Source organism: Nuphar pumila, chromosome 15 (assembly GCF_984573655.1).
Source record: "Nuphar pumila chromosome 15, dmNupPumi1.hap1.1, whole genome shotgun sequence".
Lineage (NCBI taxonomy): Eukaryota > Viridiplantae > Streptophyta > Magnoliopsida > Nymphaeales > Nymphaeaceae > Nuphar > Nuphar pumila.
Window position 1 is genome coordinate 56,183,375 of NC_143263.1, and position 12,615 is coordinate 56,195,989.

Sequence of the window (12,615 nt, forward strand, 5' to 3'; positions counted from 1 at the left end):
AAGTCGACATTTGAAATTCAAGATCTTTGAAAATAGGGTCTCAAGCGAACTGAAACTCCGAGTTAGAGTCCTGAACTCTTAGGACTCTGAGATTTTAAATTTTAGAATTCAAATGTAAAATTTTTTTGAAAGATTTTATCAAGAAATGATGAAATAAGTCAGAAAACACAGTCAGGGTTAGACTTCTAACTCGACCGAACTCTAAAATAGAGTCCCGAACTAACTGGACTCTGTAAAATGACCTAAATTTCGAAAACAAACGGAAAAGATTGAAAATGGAAGTAAAACAGACTTCAAAACAGACTTTTGACCGGATTAGGACTCTGAGATAGAGTCCTGATCGGACTGAAACTTTTAAAAATTTGATGAATAGAGGAATTCAGAAGCGACACCACCTCAATGGGTCTCATCTGTGAATTGAAATCGATTAAAATTTGAATTTGAAATGAATCCAGATTGTTTCCTTGAGAAATCATTTCGAAATATATAGTCCTGGGGTTGGAAAATGACAGAGTGTTGAATAAAAACCCAGGTTTTGAAATTGATTTTGAAATAAAAGCTTTAAAACTCAAATCTGGATTTAATGTTTTGAAAACTGGAGTGCTGGATCTCAAGAATGAGATGCAATGTCATGCAATGCAATGAGATGGTATGCCGAATGCATGCAATGATATGCAATGACACATGAAATTGACAAACACTGGATGAGTGTGAAAATTTGGGGTGTTTACAGATGCCCAACTTTGCTGCTAAGCCGGTTGAAAGCCGAGCTTAGTGGCAAAGAAAACATACCAAATTTGAACCATAAAAATGCCCCAATTAGATAAATCTGACTGGTTATGAAAGAATTAATTCAAATGATGATGGTAGTTATAAAATGGAGAATTTTATTTCAAAAGAAGTGAGATTCAGGTTTTGCCCTTAACCTGGATGGGACGGGAAATACCTCGTATGGAACGAAGCTCAGGCTTAACCCTTAACCTGATTGGGAAATAAAATACCTCATCACGTGAGGCTCAGGTTTGTACCCTTAACCAGATTGGGCAGAAAATGGACGGAACCCTAAAAAAAAAGAGACCGTGATGGAACCTTCGGATTTCCGCAAAATGAATCCGATAGGGGTTTTGCAAAAGGAAGGAAATTGGGGTCCCTAAAGTTTGAAAAGGGATTGATTTTGGGCGTCTCATTGCTGAGACTAATTAACTTTAGAAATTGCCTTTTGCTGGAATTAGTGGCTTAACCTCAAGCCGAAATTGGACTGTCTATGGTGGGACAGTGGGGACACAGGGAAGTGTGCAAATCTGAGAGCCCGTGCGCTCAGATTATACCGAAGAAGGGAAGGAATCTTGAAAACTCCCATTATCAAGTCCTAAAAAGGGATGGTGTCAGTATGCGCCAAAGATGAACCCCAAGCTCTCGCTTCATGCTAGGATAACTAGAAAATATTGTTAGAATGTTGAAAATTGTTGTTGATTCAAAATAATTGAAAATGATGCACATTGTTTTGAAAGTATTCCCTCTTTTCTACCTGAAGTATTATCTCCGACTGAGCTTAACTCCGTAGAATCAAGATTCAAATTCAAATTGCTTACGATTGACTTTCTTTCAAGGAAGCTATCAATTTCCTTGATATGGACGGGAAATAAAGTATTCTTGATATTGCGAGAGCTATTGGTGAAAGAATATTGATAAAAGAATTTCACAAAGTTAAAGAAGATTCTTGATAGATTTGGCAGTCTGATATCCTGAGATTCTTTTCTCATGATGATCTTTTTGCACTCTCTTTTTAGCAGAGTGGAGCTCTCTTGGATTTTTTGGGAATTACATCATCCTTTATTTTGGAGATTTCCAGACTTTTCTCTCTTTTTTTCTTGGGAAGGGTACGTCACAAACTCCTTCATCTCAGAGATGTTCCGATCCTTCTTTTCTCTCAGGGATTATCTTGATAGTTATTGGCTCATTGGTAGAGAATCTCTTGATGATAGCTGAAATCAAATATCTTTTAGGGTTTGTCGGTAGGCTCATCACACTCGCCTTCATCTCGACGGTGATCTGAACTTTCCCTGGAAGAATCCGTCACAAACTCCGTCATGTTGGAGATGATCCAAATCTTCTTTGGCCCCGGGGGTCGACTCGCTTAATTCGCCTTCATCTTGACGACAATTGAGAGATCCCTTTTGCAGATATTTAATTGCAGCTTAGGTGATTGAGGAGATATGGAAATTAAGTGGATTTTTTCTGTATCACCCAGGATATTTCGACTGCTTTATTTTTCAAGAATGGTCTTTAAAAATGTGCCATTGACTGCGATCAATATCAATCACTCATGGCTTTGCAACAACATTGAATTCTCTTTGCTGGCCATATCGCGGATTTATTCTTCATCCTTTTGGTTGGCCAATAAAAAGATTTTGAATTTGGAATACTTTTTCGCGAAAGCTTTGTCCTTTCGGAAGTAATAGTGGAGGTATTCTGAAGTAATAATTTTGTGCAATAAAGATTTTTGAAATCAACAAATATTTAATGACAAATTGGCAAAATTTTCTTGAAATCCTTTTGTGAAAGAGAGCATTTGAAGCACAACGCAACACATCCATGACGAAAATTTTCTTCTCCTTTCCCCAAAGGAGAAGATTCAGAAATTGGAATTTGGGAGTTACTCCTCTCTTCCCTGAAGAGGAGGTGTTTGCAAAACGAACTTTCGAAGAGAAATTAAGCTTTCGTCAAAACTTCCGAATATTAGGCTTCTCTTATGGAAAGGGGGCTGGAATTGGTGAGGTTGGTAAATTGGTCATGAAGGAACGAGTTCATCACACTCTCCCTGAAAAGAGGGTCCTTCATGATGAAATGGCCTAGTCTGAAATTATGGGGCCACAAGGAAAGCAAGTCTCCGTCGAGTCTCTCCCTATAAAAAGGGTTCCTTGTGTGAAATTTGGAATTTTGTTTTGCAAACGGTTCAGAAAGACACGAGTCCCTTCAAACTCTCCCTGAAAAGGGGCTAAGTGAAGGAATTGGATAGCATGCGAAAAGAGCGAGCTCCCTCGAACTCTCCCTATAAAAAGGATCTTTCGCAAGAATTTTTTTTTTTTGGAATTGGGTATTGGGTGACCAAAAGGTCGAAATTTGGAAATTGGAATTTTGAAATTTGATATTTGAAATTGGAAATTGGAAATTTGGAAATTGATAATTGGAAATTGGAAATTGGAAATTGGAAATTGGAAATTGGAAATTGGAAATTAGAAATTGGAAATTGGAAATTGGAAATTGGAAATTGGAAATTGGAAATTGGAAATTGGAAATTGGAAATTGGAAATTTGGAAATTGATAATTGCAAATTGGAAATTGGAAATTGGAAATTTGGAAATTGATAATTGGAAATTGGAAATTTGGAAATTGATAATTGATAATTGGAAATTGGAAATTGGAAATTTGGAAATTGATAATTGGAAATTGGAAATTGGAAATTGGAAATTGGAAATTGGAAATTGGAAATTGGAAATTGGAAATTGGAAATTGGAAATTGGAAATTGGAAATTTGGAAATTGATAATTGGAAATTGGAAATTGGAAATTGGAAATTGGAAATTTGGAAATTGATAATTGGAAATTGGAAATTGGAAATTGGAAATTTGGAAATTGATAATTGGAAATTGGAATTTGATGAGTGATCAACACGAGGACTGAACTCCAAAGGTCGACTGACATGACCATTCAGTGGAACACTAACACGAGTGCTCGATTTTGAAAAGATACCGGTATGCATACCGGTTTAAAAATGTACCAGTTTGGATACTGGATTTTCGTTCAGTTCTGGTGATTGTCTTTCAATCTTGAATCGTTAGGAATTGTGATGGGATTGATAGTTGAAATCTCAATATTGACCAGATCGTTATTACTGCGATTGAATGCAAATGAATGCAAATTGATGCATATGAATGCACAACTGCGTGAAATGAGAGATTTTTTTATCCTGCCTGCATACAGGACATTTGTAGATAAAAACAAAATTTTAAAATGCCCCAGTGTAACTAGGAAAAAGAATTTTGATCATTATTGAAGAAAATTTGGAAGAATTACAAAGAATAGGGAATTGTTCAAGTATAGAATTTTTTCAAATGTCGAGCATTGATGGGATCTGGTAATTCTATTCCATCAGCATTGATGAGCCGATATGAATTGCGAGGTAGTGCCTCTTTGACAACATAAGGACCCTCCCAATTTGGCGACCATTTGCCACCCGGACGGTGCCTGAGATAAGTTGTTGATCTGAGCACTAGATCATTGACCCGAAATTTTCTCTCAATGACAGATTTGAGTTTTTACAAAAAGATGATTTTAAAACTTGAAATTGAAGGAGTTTTCAAAAGGATTTTCAAAAGTAATCTTAAAATTAGAATTTTTGAAATGGCATAGGGTTCTAACTGAATTAGAATTCCTTATGATATGGTGCCAACTGAGTGGGCCCACATCGAGTTTTGGAAATTTTGAAATAAACACTAAAAATGGCTTTGAAAAAGTGTTAAAATCGACATTTGAAATTCAAGATCTTTGAAAATAGGGTCTCAAGCGAACTGGAACTCTGAGTTAGAGTCCTGAACTCTTAGGACTCTAAGATTTTAAATTTTAGAATTCAAATGTAAAAATTTTTGAAAGATTTTATCAAGAAATGATGAAATAAGTCAGAAAACACAGTCAGGGTTAGACTTCTAACTCGACCGAACTCTAAAATAGAGTCCTGAACTAACTGGACTCTGTAAAATGACCTAAATTTCAAAAACAAATGGAAAAGATTGAAAATGGAAGTAAAACAGACTTCAAAACAGACTTCTGACCGGATTAGCACTCTGAGATAGAGTCCTGATCGGACTGAAACTTTCAAAATTTTGAGAAATTTGATGAATAGAGGAATTCAGAAGCGACACCACCTCAATGGGTCTCATCTGTGAATTGAAATCGATTAAAATTTGAATTTGAAATGAATCCAGATTGTTTCCTTGAGAAAATATTTCGAAATATAAAGTCCTGGGGTTGGAAAATGACAGAGTGTTGAATAAAAACCTAGGTTTTGAAATTGATTTTGAAATAAAAGCTTTAAAATTCAAATCTGGATTGAATGTTTAGAAAACTGGAGTGCTGGATCTCAAGAATGAGATGCAATGCCATGCAATGCTATGCAATGCAATGAGAGGGTATGACGAATGCATGCAATGATATGCAATGACACATGAAATGCACAAACACTGGATGAGGGTGAAAATTTGGGGTGTTTACAGATGCCCCTCTTTGCTGCTAAGCCGGTTGAAAGCCGAGCTTAGTGGCAAAGAAAACATACCAAATTTGAACCATAAAAATGCCCCAGTTAGATAAATCTGACTGGGTATGAAAGAATTAATTCAAATGATGATGGTAGTTATAAAATGGAGAATTTTATTTCAAAAGAAGTGAGATTCAGGTTTTGCCCTTAACCTGGATGGGACGGGAAATACCTCGTATGGAACGAAGCTCAAGCTTAACCCTTAACCTGATTGGGAAATGAAATACCTCAGCACGTGAGGCTCAGGTTTGTACCCTTAACCTGATTGGGCAGAAAATGGACGGAACCCTAAAAAAAAAGAGACCGTGATGGAACCTTCGGATTTCCCTACTTGAGTTCCGATAGGGGTTTTGCAAAAGGAAGGAAATTGGGGTCCCTAAAGTTTGAAAAGGGATTGATTTTGGGCGTCTCATTGCTGAGACTAATTAACTTTTGAAATTGCCTTTTGCTGGAATTAGTGGCTTAACCTCAAGCCGAAATTGGACTGTCTATGGTGGGACAGTGGGGACACAGGGAAGTGTGCGAATCTAAGAGCCCGTGCGCTCACATTATACCGAAGAAGGGAAGGAATCTTGAAAACTCCCGTTATCAAGTCCTAAAAAGGGATGGTGTCAGGATGCGCCAAAGATGAACCCCAAGCTCTCGCTTCATGCCAGGATAACTAGAAAATATTGTCAGAATGTTGAAAATTGTTGTTGATTCAAAATAATTGAAAATGATGCACATTGTTTTGAAAGTATTCCCTCTTTTCTACCTGAAGTATTATCTTCGACTGAGCTTAACTCCGTAGAATCAAGATTCAAATTCAAATTGCTTGCGATTGACTTTCTTTCAAGGAAGCTATCAATTTCCTTGATATGGACGGGAAATAAAGTATTCTTGATATTGCGAGAGCTATTGGTGAAAGAATATTGATAAAAGAATTTCACAAAGTTAAAGAAGATTCTTGATAGATTTGGCTGTCTGATATCCTGAGATTCTTTTCTCATGATGATCTTTTTGCACTCTCTTTTTAGCAGATTGGAGCTCTCTTGGATTTTTCGGGAATTACATCATCCTTCATTTTGGAGATGTCCTGACTTTTCTCTCTTTTTTTCTTGGGAAGGGTACGTCACAAACTCCTTCATCTCAGAGATGTTCTGATCCTTCTTTTCTCTCAGGGATTATCTTGATAGTTATTGGCTCATTGGTTGAGAATCTCTTGATGATAGCTGAAATCAAATATCTTTTAGGGTTTGTCGGTAGGCTCATCACACTCGCCTTCATCTCGACGGTGATCTGAACTTTCCCTGGAAGGATCCGTCACAAACTCCGTCATCTTGGAGATGATCCAAATCTTCTTTGGCCCCGGGGGTCGACTCGCTTAATTCGCATTCATCTTGACGACAATTGAGAGATCCCTTTTACAGATATTTAATTGCAGCTTAGGTGATTGAGGAGATATGGAAATTAAGTGGATTTTTTCTGTATCACCCAGGATATTTCGACTGCTTTATTTTTCAAGAATGGTCTTTAAAAATATGCCATTGACTGCGATCAATATAAATCACTCATGGCTTTGCAACAACATTGAATTCTCTTTGCTGGCCATATCGCGGATTTATTATTCATCCTTTTGGTTGGCCAATAAAAAGATTTTGAATTTGGAATATTTTTTCGCGAAAGCTTTGTCCTTTCGGAAGTAATAGTGGAGGTATTCTGAAGTAATAATTTTGTGCAATAAAGATTTTTGAAATCAACAAATATTTAATGACAAATTGGCAAAATTTCTTGAAATCCTTTTGTGAAAGAGAGCATTTGAAGCACAACGCAACACATCCATGACGAAAATTTTCTTCTTCTTTCCCCAAAGGAGAAGATTCAGAAATTGGAATTTGGGAATTACTCCTCTCTTCCCTGAAGAGGAGGTGTTTGCAAAATGAACTTTCGAAGAGAAATTAAGCTTTCGTCAAAACTTCCGAATATTAGGCTTCTCTTATGGAAAGGGGGCCGGAATTGGTGAGGTTGGTAAATTGGCCATGAAGAAACGAGTTCATCACACTCTCCCTGAAAAGAGGGTCTTTCATGATGAAATGGCCTAGTCTGAAATTATGGGGCCACAAAGAAAGCAAGTCTCCGTCGAGTCTCTCCCTATAAAAAGGGTTCCTTGTGTGAAATTTGGAATTTTGTTTTGCAAATGGTTCACAAAGACACGAGTCCCTTCAAACTCTCCCTGAAAAGGGGCTAAGTGAACGAATTGGATAGCATGCGAAAAGAGCGAGCTCCCTCGAACTCTCCCTATAAAAAGGATCTCTCGCAAAAAAATTTTTTTTTTTGGAATTGGGTATTGGGTGACCAAAAGGTCGAAATTTGGAAATTGGAATTTTGAAATTTGATATTTGAAATTGGAAATTGGAAATTTGGAAATTGATAATTGGAAATTGGAAATTTGAAAATTGATAATTGGAAATTGGAAATTGGAAATTGGAAATTGGAAATTGGAAATTGGAAATTGGAAATTGGAAATTGGGAATTGGAAATTGGAAATTGGAAATTTGGAAATTGATAATTGGAAATTGGAAATTGGAAATTTGGAAATTGATAATTGGAAATTGAAAATTTGGAAATTGATAATTGGAAATTGGAAATTGGAAATTGGAAATTGGAAATTGGAAATTGGAAATTGGAAATTGGAAATTGGAAATTGGAAATTGGAAATTGGAAATTTGGAAATTGATAATTGGAAATTGGAAATTGGAAATTGGAAATTTGGAAATTGATAATTGGAAATTGGAAATTTGGAAATTGATAATTGGAAATTGGAAATTTGGAAATTGATAATTGGAAATTGGAATTTGATGAGTGATCAACACGAGGACTGAACTCAAGAGGTCGACTGACATGACCATTCAGTGGAACACTAACACGAGTGCTCGATTTTGAAAAGATACCGGTATGCATACCGGTTTAAAAATGTTCCAGTTTGGATACTGGATTTTCATTCAGTTCTGGTGATTGTCTTTCAATCTTGAATCGTTAGGAATTGTGATGGGATTGATAGTTGAAATCTCAATATTGACCAGATCGTTATTAATGCGATTGAATGCAAATGAATGCACAAGTGCGTGAAATGAGAGATCTGTTTATCCTGCCAGCATACAGGACATTTGTAGATAAAAACAAAATTTTAAAATGCCCCAGTGTAACTGGGAAAAAGAATTTTGATCATTATTGAAGAAAATTTGGAAGAATTACAAAGAATAGGGAATTGTTCAAGTATAGAAGTTTTTCAAATGTCGAGCATTGATGGGATCTGGTAATTCTATTCCATCAGCATTGATGAGCCGATATGAATTGCGAGGTAGTGCCTCTTTGACAACATAAGGACCCTCCCAATTTGGCGACCATTTGCCACCCGGACGGTGCTTGAGATAAGCTGTTGATCTGAGCACTAGATTATTGACCCGAAATTTTCTCTCAATGACAGATTTTGCATATTGTCGGGCTATTCTATGGCGATAGGATTGAGCATGCTCTGCTGCTCTGAGCCTTCTTTCATCGAGCAAATCAAGTTGTACCAGTCGCTGTTGCTGATACTGATCAAGAGGTAATTCTAGAAGTGATGCAAATTTCAGAGCAGGTTTATGAACATGTAGAGGTAGTACTACTTCAGTTCCGTAAACAAGTTCTGACGGAGTAGCATTCGTTGGAGTTCGAATGGTGGTTCTGTATGCCCATAATGCATCATGAATCTTTTCATGCCAGTCGCGACCCGTTTCTAAAGTTCGCTCTGGGATTCGGATCAGAATCTTGTTGGTGGCCTCTGCCTGACCATTCCCTTGAGGATAATAAGGAGCGCAAAAATGATGATGAATTTTGAACTTTGAGCAGAATGTCCTCATTCTCTCATTCTTGAAATGACTGTCATTATCTGACACAATATCATGTGATATACCGAAACGGCAAAGGATATTCTTATGGATGAAAGAAACCACGTGTCGACCTTCTACTGTGCGTAGAGTGACTGCTTCTACCCATTTAGTAAAATATTCTGTTGCGGCAAGAAAATATTTATGACTATTGGAAGCTGAAGGAGTGATGGGGCCTACAACATCGAAAGCCCACATGGAAAATGGCCATGGCGAGACGACAAATTGCAAGTATGTCGCTGACGCATGAATGGAAGGCGCATGCATCTGACATTGAACGCACTTCTTCACAAAACGATAGCAATCTTGTTGCATAGTTCTCCAATAATATCCTGCTCGGATGATTTGTTTGACGAGAGTCTGATAGCCAACATGACCACCGCAAATGCCTTCATGTGCTTCTTGCACAACTTCTTCGGCTTCTTCTTCGTCCAAACATCTGGAATACTCAGAACTGAATCCGCGACAATAAAGGACGTCGGCAAGAATAAAATATCGAGCAGACATGCATTGAATTGCTCGTTGCTCTCTCTTTGATAATTCTGGAGGAAATTCTTCAGTTTTAATGAAATTCTTGATATCACGATACCAAGGCTTCTTCTTCTGCTCAGCCTGGTTTATCTGCTCTACTGGGACGAAAGCTGGTTGATCAAGTCTGCCAATTTCAAACGAGCGACAAGATTCTCCACTCCTGAAAGACATGATGGATCCCAGGTTAGCTAAATTGTCTGCAACTTGATTGAAATCTCTCTTGATATGAAAAACTTGGAATTCTTCGAATTTGTTGGCAAGAGCTGAGACAATCTTCTGGTAAGGAAGTAATTTCTGATCTTTCACTTGCCACTCGGCCAGAACTTGATTGACGATGAGCAAGGAGTCGCCATAAGCATGCACTCTTTTGACATTGAAGTCCTGTAGAATTTTCAGACCTTGTATCAAAGCTTCATACTCGGCCATATTGTAAGTGCACTGAAAATCCAGTTTAAGAGAAAAGGGAATCATCTCTTTCTCTGGTGTGATTAGCAAAATTCTGATTCCTATGCCTGTCATATTCTTGGAACCGTCGAAGAATAAATTCCAAATTGGGGATTGTTGAATATAGCATATCCGCTCATCGGGGAAATCATCCTCAGCTTTAACTTCCTCTGCTAGAGGAAAATCTGCTAATTGGTCTGCAATTGCTTGGCCTTTGATAGATTGCTGAGAGACATATTCCAAGTTGTATTGCATTAATAGGACTTGCCATTTGGCGATTCGTCCGCTGAGAAATGGTTGTTCAAGAACGTACTTGAGAGGATTTAATTTAGATAGAATCTTGACTTCAGACGCCAATAGATAATGTCGCAATTTCTGACACATCCATACCAGAGCTAGGCATGTCTTCTCTATCTGAGAGTATTTCTTCTCGTAATCAATAAAGGTCTTGCTCACATAGTAAATGGCATGTTCTATCAAGCTGCCTTCTTTGTATTGCACCAAGAATCCGCCGCAAGCAACTCGATTAACTGAAATGTATAGCAATAGGGGGTTCCCTAATTCTGGCGGCTTTAAAACAGAAGGATTGAGAAGATATTTCTTTATGCGTTCGAACGACTGCTGATACTCTGGTCCCCATTCGAACCTCACTCCTTTTCTGAGCAAATGATTGAAAGGCTCACATCTCATGGCCAAATTAGAAATGAATCGCCGAATTGATTGCATGCGTCCTTGAAGGCTACGCAATTCTTTGAGATTAGTCGGGGGCGGCATGCCAATGATAGCTTTGGCCTTAGCGGGATCCATTTCTATCCCCTTCTTGCTGACAAAGAAGCCTAGCAACTTGCCTGATTCGACTCCAAAGACACATTTTTGTGGATTGAGTCTTAGCTTGTAAAGAATGAGTCGCTTGAAAACTTGATTGAGAGCTTCGATGTGATCTTCCTCTTCTTTGGATTTCACCAGAATATCATCGACATATGCATCCATAGTCTTGTGCATCTGATCATGAAAAATAACGGCCATAGCGCGCTGATAAGTGGCTCCAGCATTCTTGATCCCAAAAGGCATAACCGTGTAACAGAAAGTGCCCCATGGCGTGGTAAAGGATGTTTTGGATTGGTCACGAGCAATCAACTTGATTTGATTATATCCGGAGTATCCGTCCATAAAGGAGAACATAGCATGCCCGGTTGTGCTATCGACTAGGAGATCAATGTTTGGGAGCGGCTGTCATCCTTTGGAGTGACTTTATTGAGATCACGGAAGTCGATACAGATTCACACTTTCCCATTCTTCTTAGGAACTGCTACGATATTCGCCAACCAATCCAGGTAATCAATTGCTTGAATGAATCCTGCTTTAAGCAGATCCTCAAGTCCTTCCTTGACCTGTTGCTCGATTCGAGGATCCATTTTTCTCAACTTCTGCTTGACTGGTTTCGCCTCAGACTTCAAAACGAGGCGATGTTCCACCAATTTCGGATCTAATCATGGCATATCCTCATAAGTCCATGCGAATACTTCTTCATGCTGCTTGAGGAAATTAGTGAGCCTTTCTTTCTCTCCTGGGCTCAAACCACTGCCAATCTTGAGAATTCTAGGATCGTCTTCTGATCCGATATTGATATCCTCAATCGGGTCTTGAACTAAGGATGATGGCTCATCTTGTTTCTGAACCAATGCAAATTCTGGTAGTTCCTAAAGAGCTGAATCGAACTCTGCGGATTCTTCTGACTGCTTTGCAGTTTGACTACATTCTGTTCTTATTTTGACCTGATGAATTATTGTTGATTTCGAACAGGCTTTTGGATTAAAGATGAGCTTCTTGATAGATTGGGAAGACATTCTGAAAATTGGAGGATAAATTGATTTAGGGAAATTGCTCATCATGAAATAAATTTCTTTTATTGAAAATAATTGGAAAGATAAAAGAGCAAAATGATTTCAATTTTGTGAAGATTTAATATTGAGGAGTAAAGAGACAAATGGCACCAAGATAGACAAAGCAAACTGGCAACTTTATTGATAGATAGAATTGATCAAAATGACAATGATGAAAATGAAATGGGATATCATCCCGAATGTGGAAATAAAAGAATGGAAATGAAAAGACAAGCAAATGCCCTTAGTGCATTCCTTCAGAGATGACCGCTGTATTATAAAGGGGGAAATGGTTATTTCAGAATTTCTATATTCTCATCTTCGGCACCTTCTACCAGAAGATTCTTATCAATAAGGTCCTGAATAATGTTCTTCAGAACGAAGCAATTCTCTGTGTTGTGCCCCACTGTTCGATGAAACTTGCAGAATTGGTCTTTGAATTTTCCCATAGGAGCGGAAGGATCGACCAACCTGGGCAATTTGACCATCTCCTTGGTCAACAGGTACTCGAGCACAGTCTCGAGTGATTGATCTAA